This window comes from Coffea arabica, chromosome 3e (assembly GCF_036785885.1).
Source record: "Coffea arabica cultivar ET-39 chromosome 3e, Coffea Arabica ET-39 HiFi, whole genome shotgun sequence".
NCBI classification, from domain to species: Eukaryota; Viridiplantae; Streptophyta; class Magnoliopsida; order Gentianales; family Rubiaceae; genus Coffea; species Coffea arabica.
The window spans coordinates 13,091,383-13,101,824 of record NC_092315.1 but is presented as its reverse complement, the minus strand read 5'-3'; the positions used below and the strand labels follow the sequence as shown (position 1 = coordinate 13,101,824).

The 10,442-nt window shown below is 33.5% G+C and overlaps 1 long non-coding RNA gene across 1 annotated transcript; it reads right to left on the bottom strand.

Annotated features, from left to right (window-relative positions):
• Positions 1-8,241: 8,241 nt before the first annotated feature.
• Positions 8,242-10,173, bottom strand: LOC140038980 (uncharacterized). Its single transcript, XR_011842507.1, has 2 exons — positions 9,671-10,173; positions 8,242-8,781 (listed from the first exon to the last, which is right to left on the bottom strand). It is a non-coding gene; the product is annotated as an uncharacterized lncRNA (long non-coding RNA).
• Between the last annotated feature and the right edge of the window lie 269 nt (positions 10,174-10,442).

Sequence of the window (10,442 nt, the reverse complement as noted above, 5' to 3'; positions counted from 1 at the left end):
ATTCATGCAACTAAAATATAATGTAATCCCCGATGCAACCCAATGAGTACAAACAATTTCACAATGATGCACAAAGATATATCAAATTTAAGCACAATAAAGAAAACTTAATTAAAGAGAAAAGATAAGAAATGCAAACCAAATATCAATCCAATAGCCTCTTCAATAGATGGCGATGCTAACCAAGATGTACATGTGAAGGCTCACTCCTTCCTCACCCCAAACACACTTTGGTTGAGCCAAGGAGTTTTACAACTATTCTAGTTAACCCTCAACAACCTACACTTGAAAGATCACTCACCCAAATAAGAACTATTTTATACAAATGAGGCAACCTTCACCAAGGTTTTACCACTCCAAGTGATAAGTTCACCTTCACCAAGGTTTTACTCCTCCTAGAGAGTAACCTTCACTTGAGCAACCTCACAACCCAACTTCCCCAACCCCTTATACAACCAACAAAGAATCTTTCTACTCAAAAACCTCACTTGTAAGCTTGTATTTTGTGTTGGCAAAAGTCTCTTGTCTTCTTGTGCTTTGGGGTATTTATAGAAGGTGAGAAATGGCTTCAAAAGTCTCTCTAATGGTCAAATATTAAATGCTGTCAAAACTAGCCGTTGGCCTGTCGGACGTCCGAACCACCTGTCGAACGTCCGAACCCTGCGTCCAAACCACCTGTCGGACGTCCGAACCCTGCGTCCGAACGTTGACAGAGAGTCATCAAATCTTTGCGAAATTTCTCGGACGTCCGATGCGATCGATGTGCGTCCGAGGCGTGGGTCCGATGCTTCCGGACGTCCGATGCTTCCTCACGAGCGTCCGACAGAGTTTCCTTTTTGATGTTCTTCATCCTTTCGGACGTCCGATAGCTTCCTTTCGGACGTCCCACATGAGTGCCCTGTTTTTGCTTTTTCTAACAAATTGCTCACATAAAAACATTAGCCCAAATCTACATTTTGGTTTGTTAATCATCAAAACCAAGGATTGATCGACCAAGGTCAACAATCTCCCCCTTTTTGATGATGACAAACAAAATGAAGATTTCTTTTATCAAATAAGTTCAAATAAAGCTCCCCCTTAGAAAGTGCCAACATACAAAGAAATTTCAATAAATCCTACTCCCCCTTTTGGCATCAATCAAAAACAAACTCCCCCTTTATTTTTCAAATCAAGACCATATTGAATATCAAAATTTTCAATTGTACTTACAACCATATAGCACTTCTTGGATCAAATCTTCATGATGTACCTAAATATGAGAAATTTCATTTGGTACCCTTTCTTTATAGGGTCCTTGGGAGTTAATACAACATGATCTAGCAATCCACATGGATTTCATACCTTTTCTCATATTTTTCTTTACATAGCAATCATTTTGCATATGTCCAAATTTGCAACAAAAGTGACACATGATAGAAGTATTTTGCACATAGGTGGATTTAATGCAACTAATTTTCTTACTTCTTATCATAGCAAACTTATTTGTGCCTTGAAAAGATTTGCTTTCTTTTGTTTGAGAAAACTTTTGTTTTTCATTTTGGAGAAACTCGTTCAAGTCATTAATTCTTTTCTTTAACAAATTCTGTTCTTCCAACATTTTTTCATAAAACTTTGTTTTCTCTTCCAACTTCCTTTTCAAAACATTTTTTTGATTTTTTAAATCATCATTTTCCATTCTCAAACATTTGTTTTCTTGAAAAAGTTTGGAGTTTTCTTCCAACAAATCATTTATTTTTGTTTTCAAATCTTTATTTTTAGCATAAGATTTTCTCAAACTTTTATGCATTTTAATCATAAGAATTTTCACATCATCATCTTCATTATCTTCATCACAAGAAGAGTGATAAGAACTTACCTCATCTTCTCCAACGGCCATTAGTGCCATTTGGGCCAACTCTTCTTTTTCTCTTTTTGAATTGCATTCATCCCATGTAATTTTGCAATCTCCTCTTGAACATCTCTTGTTGAAGATCTTCTTGAAACTTTTGATGTGAGGAGTTATATCATTGTCCACTTCCATGATTTCATTACCCATGAAGGATGGGTTATCCCCCACTTGAGATGCTTTAAAAGCTATGCCTCTCTTATACATTCTTGCATTTTCTTCCTCTTGCACTTTGAATTTCAGCTTTAATTCATAAGAGGTTAGGATATCCACAAGAGATTCAATGGACATAGAATTTAAATCATTTGCCTCTTCTATAGCATTTATTTTGTTTTCCCATTCTTTTGGCAAGGCATTCAAAATCTTTCTATTTTTCTCACCCAAAGAATATTCTTTTCCAAGCAATTTAAGATCTTGAATAATGTCACAAAATCTACTACACATCTTATCAACATTTTCAAGAGGATGCATTTTGAAAAATTCATATTGAGAAACAAGCAAAGATTTCTTTTGTTCTTTAATATCTTGGTTACCTTCATGAAATACACACAATTTATCCCAAATATCTTTAGCTGATTTACAACCTTTAATCCTACTAGATTCATTTACATCTAATGCATTGTACAATATACACATGGCCTTGGCATTCAAAGAAAGGTATTTCTTGTCTTTTTCATTCAATTCTTGTCTAGTCTTTAATCTACTCAAATTAGTGATAGAGTCAATTATTCTGGCTTCATAAGGACCATCTTCTACCACATACCATAATTCAATATAAACGGATTGTAAGAAAATCATCATTCTTTGTTTCCACATGCTAAAATAAGAACCATTAAACATAGGTGGTCTATCAATAGATTGCCCTTCTAAAAAAGAAACTTTTATGGTTGCCATGATCTTTACTCTAAGCGGTTAAGCTTGATCAAAAGAGACCAAGCTCTGATACCAATTGTAAGTCCCAAAGACTCTTGTAAGCTTGTAAGCTTGTATTTTGTGTTGGCAAAAGTCTCTTGTCTTCTTGTGCTTTGGGGTATTTATAGAAGGTGAGAAATGGCTTCAAAAGGCTCTCTAACGGTCAAATATTAAATGCTGTCAAAACTAGCCGTTGGCCTGTCGGACGTCCGAACCACCTGTCGAACGTCCGAATCCTGCGTCCAAACCACCTGTCGGACGTCCGAACCCTGCGTCCGAACGTTGACAGAAAGTCATCAAATCTTTGCGAAATTTCTCGGACGTCCGATGCGATCGATGTGCGTCCGAGGCGTGCGTCCGATGCTTCCGGATGTCCGATGCTTCCTCACGAGCGTCCGACAGAGTTTCCTTCTTGATGTTCTTCATCCTTTCGGACGTCCGATAGCTTCCTTTCGGACGTCCCACATAAGTGCCCTGCTTTTGCTTCTTCTAACAAATTGCTCACATAAAAACATTAGCCCAAATCTACATTTTGGTTTGTTAATCATCAAAACCAAGGATTGATCGACCAAGGTCAACATATAATTAACTAACACTAGAGCAAATAATTATAAAATGACTAAATTGAGAAATAAAATATGAGTCTTCACAGTTACCTCTGCTATATTAGAATTTTCAGTAGACCAGTCCCAAACACCTCTTTCATCAAAGGCCACATCTTTACTCACCATCACTTTTTTTGTCACAAGATTATATAACCTATAAGCTTAGAAAACTTCACTGTAGCCAATAAATACACATTTCTTCCCCTTATCATCAAGTTTTTTCCTTAATTGATCATGAACAAGGGAATAGATAATACACCCAAAAACTTTGAGATGGCCAACAAAAGGTCTTCTACCATTCCATACTTCTTCAGGAGTTCTTTTGAGAACACTTCTGAAAGTTCACATGTTCAACAAATAAATTGTACCAAAAATTGCCTCTACCCAAAAAGAGTTTGGCATATTTTTCAGTTTCAACATAGATTTTACCATATTTATAACAGTTCTATTCTTCCTCTTTGTCACTCCATTTGTTGTGAAGTGTACCTAATAGTCAACTGATGCTATATTCCATTTTTCTCAAGAAAATCATCACACACCAAATATTCTTGATCCCTATCAGTTCTCAAAATTTTAATCTAATAGCCACTTTGCTTCTCAACAAAAGTCTTAAAAATTTTAAAAGTGTCATAGGCATCAGATTTTTGTTTCAAAAAATACATCCGGGCTTTTCTACTGAAATCATTAATAAAGGTAATAAAATACCTACAATCACCATTAGAAGGAACTTTCACAGTGCACAAATACGAATGAATAATTTTCATTGGTCTTCTAACCCTTCAGGATTTGCCTGTTTGAAAGACAACCCTGTGTTGTTTTTTCAAAACACACAGATTACAAACTTTACCAGAATTTCTAATACTAGGTTGCCTACTAATCATTTTTCTATTAGCCAAAAATCTCAAACCGTCAAAACCAATTATTGTCATCTATCATCATACTTAAACAAGAAAAATTGGTAGTACTCAATTTCAGTGAAAATAAGCGATTTGAACTGGCAATCATTTTAATATTTTTTTTATTAAAAATGGTGTAATTACCATTCCTAATGCGAATATCATATTTTTTTTCTTAGACAATTGATCCATGCTCAACAAATTATGATGCAGCTCATGAACATAGAAAACATCAGAAATAAAATTAGTAGACCCATTTTTTAAACTGATAGGAATTTTTTCTCTGACAAACACTAGTAAAATAATGTTATTTCCAAATTTAATTTCACCATCGACAGATTCGTCAATCTCAAAAAATAATTCTTTCTTGCCAGATATATGATTGTTGTAACCCATATTTAAATACCATTTTTTTTATCAACCACATCAACAATATTACAAGTTAATAATAAAATTTTAGATTTTTTATTATTATCCTGAACCTGATTGTCAGTAACATTAATCTAAAAATTTCTGTCTATAATTTTTCAAAATTTGTATTTAAACTGTCTATGGCTCAATTTTTCACAATTATAACATTAAATTCTCTGTCCAAAATTATTTTAAAATTATATTGATTAAAATTATTTTCTTTGCCAAAATTACCACCTCTGCCTCTACCATGACTACCTTTAAAATTAAAATTATTACCTCTATCGCGTCCAAGATTTGATGTACCTCCTCTGCCTCTATTATTGTTGCCACGACCACCTCTGATATTTTAGCCACCTCTATTATTGTAGCTTGGATTCATCTGACTGAATTCACTTTGCTCATTTGCTTCATTATTACCTCTCAAATGCAACTGCATTTGTAATACCTTCTCTATTATATCCTTCTCCAGGGTATTTTCCAACTTTTTATTCATTCTTTGCTCATATAGAATTAATGATTCCTGCAATTCTTCAATACTTAAAATTTTCCTAATCTTTATCTCCTGAATCACAGCTACTATATGATTAAAAATCACAGCTACTATATGATTAAAATTCATGGATAGGGTGTTGAGAACTTTCACAATAAATGTTCTGGCAAGAACGTCATACTGATTAGGTGCGATCTTGTTTTTAATATCTGACAAACGAGAAAAATATGATTCAATAGACAAGTTTAAATTTCCTTTTTAATATCATCAAATTATTTTGTTGGATCCTGTTAATCCTTTTGTATGTCTTTTCCAATATATCCCAACGCTCCTTTGCTGAGTGAGCCGTAGTAATTTTTTCAAAAATTGATTCAATATATCAATTAATTTACATGCCTTGAGATGGGTTATCATCTGTTTTGGTCAAAAATTAAATGTCACCTTTGTTTTGAGTTTTTGGATAGTACAAATAATATTAAAATTAGGGTTTACCATACTTCAATCTACCGTAACTTTGATACCACTCTGATGGATCCAAAATAATAATCAAACATAAATCCACAGGAACAATCACAAAAAATTTGATATATGAGGCAAAGGAAATTTCTTGACTAATCATACGAGGCTACGGCTACTGTACAATACAAGAAAAAGGAAACAACGAGGCTACTGATTCTTCAAACGAAAACGGCGGCAACAATACTAATCCCTTACTGGCTCACTTCTATTATTATTACTAACAGTCTAACATTATGGGCCAAATCCAATGTAGCTAACTTTACTAATTTACAATGCAACGTATTGTACTAACCAATATATTAATGACACATGACCTCAACTAACATATAACCAAATAAACAAATTACTAAACTTGGTTTATATTGTCCTACAAAAACTCTATGTAAATAAAAGAGTTGTAAGTTGGGTCCATCACTTAAATGTGTTAGACAACCAAACAGTGAATTAATTGCTTCGTCTTTTATGTCTTAGTTCAATAAGGATGGGCTTCTGCTAAAATTGCAGCCACTTCTCTTTCTATCTTAACTTCTCTCTATTTTTTCACCTCTTCTCAAAAAACCTTCTTCGGGAGAAAGTCCAATCCATGGATTTTTTTTTTGTTTTTCTAATAAAGTCTAATAAAGTTTTTCCTAAATTTTCTTAGTAAAAATTTTTCATTTCTCCTAAAAATTTTTAGTGAGAATTTTCGATTCTTCTAAGGATTCCTATGAAGATTTTTGTATTTTTTCATTTTCTAGGGATTCCTTATTTCAATTTCCTTTGAGACCACATGATAGTGGTGCAACTTAATCTTTCCCAACATTAGTATCTTGGCAAAAAAAGGGTGCGTAATTCAATTCAATTGGCCATGAAAGCTGAAAAATGGAAATGTGCAATCACCCTTAAAGAATACGCAACTGACCTTATTAGAAAAGGTAAAAGAAATAAACAATTAATTCATCATTCCTTCAAAATAAAAATCATAAGTATTTCATCTCAGGAATACTTTACTACCAAAATTTGTAGGCAAAACTGCACTCGGCTTTAAGGAATAATATATATTTCGGGAACGAGCAATTGAACTGCACCCTTGTATGTAAGGATTTGCTTGTACGCCTTGTGGTTTGCAAATATCAATTGCACCATAAGAAAAATATCTTGCGATTAATAGACAGAGCTCCCGTCCGGCTGCAGGGAAAATTTTTCGGGGTGGTGCTGCCCGAGTTAGGAGTACCTTCGCCGGTGGCAAAAGGGGCGGAAGACGAAGGACTTGGATGCAAACTAATTCGCTTTCTATCACTTGTTTTTTGATTGATTATTTTAACTGATTATAGATTCTAATTTTGGATAATTAGTTTTTGTAATATTTTCGATTACTTTTGTCTTCTGATCATGAATTTTCTAATCACTAAAAAAGTTAAAATTCATAATCACCCAAAAGAGTAGTTTTTGCTTATCATTAATTTCTGTAATCAGATTTTGTAAAGTCTAAAATAATCAAGAATAGTGCCATAGAAACTCAATTATTCAACTTCAATTTGTAAAGAAAACCGTGACATACAAACTAATGAAAAGGGCAAGTAGTACTTCTTCTTAATTTCTGCATGTTCTATGCTTTAAGTTAAATTGAATTACAAGGGTAATAAATATCCAAAATAAGAAAAAGATGGACATCACTATATTGATCTCTTCTTCTTCTATAACGAGTAGTTTCTTAGTTTTCAAAGCTACTTTAACTGAACGTAATGGACCATTACTGGAGAAACTAATGAATGAACGTGACCTGTGTACCACTTGGCATAGTAAATCAATTAAAGAGAGATTTTTTTTCTTTTCTTTTCTTTTTTATTGGTATGAATATTTTCTGAACTCATTACGAAGCACAGTTTTGGCAGTAAATATGCTGCCATGCAACCAGATATGCATATTAAAATTCCTTCACCAATAACAAAATACTTGTCCTGAACCAACATAAACAGTTTGCAAACTTGCACACTGAAAACTCAAATGGATGCCAATATACTCAATATTCTTGCATACTTTTCCATTTTCAGGACAAAGTATTTATCAAAGAGAAAAATTTATGCAAATTTAATCCAAATGAAAGGGAATCAGCAAAGTAAATTAGCAAGAAGCCTCAAAGAGGGAGACTCAAACCTACCTAACTCCAAATTATGACCAAAGTGAATCGTATGGTCAATAAAATGTACCCATGCAGAGATTTCATCCAGTTGCCAACGTCAATTGGAATTTATGACCAAACTTCACAAAGTTTAAGTTTGGACCAAAGGAGAAGTTTCATATTTTAGATAAAGCTATCTCCTCTTCTAGGTTGAGAATATAAACCCCTAAACTTGATTTATATCACCACTAGGTGTACTTATGACGGACCAAACTACAAGAGCTCTCGTCAAAACACATTTTTATCCATTATAGATAGAAAAATGTGAACGCCAAATATTATCATGAATAATAATTTAGTAAAATAAGTAGTTTGAGAGCTTCTGCATCTTACGAATTTACTAAATTACAATCAACACATGCACAATCTCTTCATATATTTAATTTTCTACAAACACTTGAAATGTAGGTCTATACAATTTACCATTATTTCATAAACAAGGATTTTAAATACAATACTATAATAATACACTCCAAAACACCTAACCATCTACATTAAAAGTTTTTCACACTATCATAAAAGTTTTGAAAGATATCCTCAAAACATCTAATCCATACGTATATTTCCATTGCATGGGCTCATTTTTTTCTGGGCTTAACTAGGGTTGGATCACTCTGAGTCCAACTTTATTAATAGGGAATCAGGTCCAGTCCGCTTTTATTGGCCACTTTATTTTGGTGGGAGTGGGGGACGGCAACGGGTATAATAATTACATGGTCTTTCTGGTGGGGGCCGCAAACAATAGGCGTATCGTATTTTGTTGCAAATTGGATGCCTTTGTAATGGCCCATAACCTATGGATCCACCGCCTCCATCTTTAGGAGCAGAGTTTGTAGGAGAACTTCCGCCGGTCGCCTTGGGAGCACGACTTGGATCCCCTCCCATCATGCTACCCCCACCTTGCCAAAATACAAAACAAAAAAAAGACTATTATCATAAAATTAGATATCACTATCAAAAGGGCAAAAGTCAAGCCATTTTCCTTCTATTCTTTATTTTGATGGAAAAGATTATTGAATCTGCACTAATGACAGAAATACATCAAATCAAACATAACTCAAATACATATAGAGCTGAAATTAATAGATACCACAGATTTGAAAATCAATTTAAATAAATATAACATTAATGCTCCAACATATCATATCTTCTATCCAGATAAATCATTGTAACCCAATAGGTTTATGCATTTTTCTTACAGTAAAAAATATGATTAAAAACTGGTTCAACTTCAAAGAGAAGTTTAGATACGATAATAATAGATGGAGAAATTGCAAATTTGAGAAACTAGATCTACAAAATCTCAAATTTCACAGAAAATGACAAAAACTGAAAAAAAAACCCTCATAAGGAAAAAAAACTTAGGAGAGAATAAAACTTTTATTAAAACAATTTAGGGAAGAAGAAACTCTCACTAGGAGATTCTATGAGAGAATAATCTATCATTAGAAAATTCTACAAAAGAATTTATTGCTACGATAGAAACTAAAAAAACTTAAAGAGAGGACTCCCTTTTATGGAAAAAGACCAAATTTGTCTGATCTCTCTTCCATGAAAAAGGCAGAGAAGATTTTGATTGGAGAATTTTTAGAGAGAACGAGGAAAATAGTGCAATTTCCTTCTACTCTAATTCCCAAATCAACAACTTTCATGCATCAATGACTTGTACCATCATCATCATAGTTTATGGGAAGTGTATCCAATTTAGATGAATGTTTTCGATTAAAGCAAACTCACTGTTGAGCAATTAAAAAAAAAAAACTGTGAATAAGAAAGATGTATACTTACCGCTGCCGCCAAATGTCCGTCCAGAGAGAGCGGGTTGGACTAAAAGGATGGAAATCATCAAAAGCCAAAAGAAGATGAACATAGGAGAAGCAAAAGTCTTGCTCGTCATTGTTTATTTCTATGTGACTGTCTCATAACTTGTACAAGCTCTAGTGCTGTATATATGATTGAGATTCGGAGAAAGATTTGAAAGGATAAGGCTACGTGAACCTTATGAAAAAGTCTTGTGTAGCTGCTGTTTTATTTGACCACATATATCACAAATGAAATTAAAGACTTGCATGGGTCTTCTACTCTTTTCTGTGGCGTCCTTCTGTCACACCATATTAGACGCCTGTGGACTAGAAGGAATCTGTCCTAATTCCTTATTCTGGAGTCTTGTGCTTGAAAGAGACTTAAGTGAAAATTTTTGAGGTAAGCTCAATTCGTCATGAAATAAGAATTGTTGTCAATTCTCTTATAAACTTTGCAAGTGTCAAGTGTAATCTAAGAGGAGGAGTGAATTAAGTTGTATAAAAACTAGATAAGTTATGGCTGATTTTATCTAATTTTAACTAACCAAATTTATCTAAATGATCACAAACTAAAGCGAGTAAGTAGAAAACAATAAAGATGAGGCAAGTATAGCACCTAAATGAGCAAACAATGAGCAATAGATTAAATAAAGTAAACCAAATGAAATGGTACTCTCATGATACCAAGGTACACTTCCAAGCTTCTCCAAGATCGAAGTTGATCCATTAAAAAAGTTCGTCAAAATTGATGAAACAAT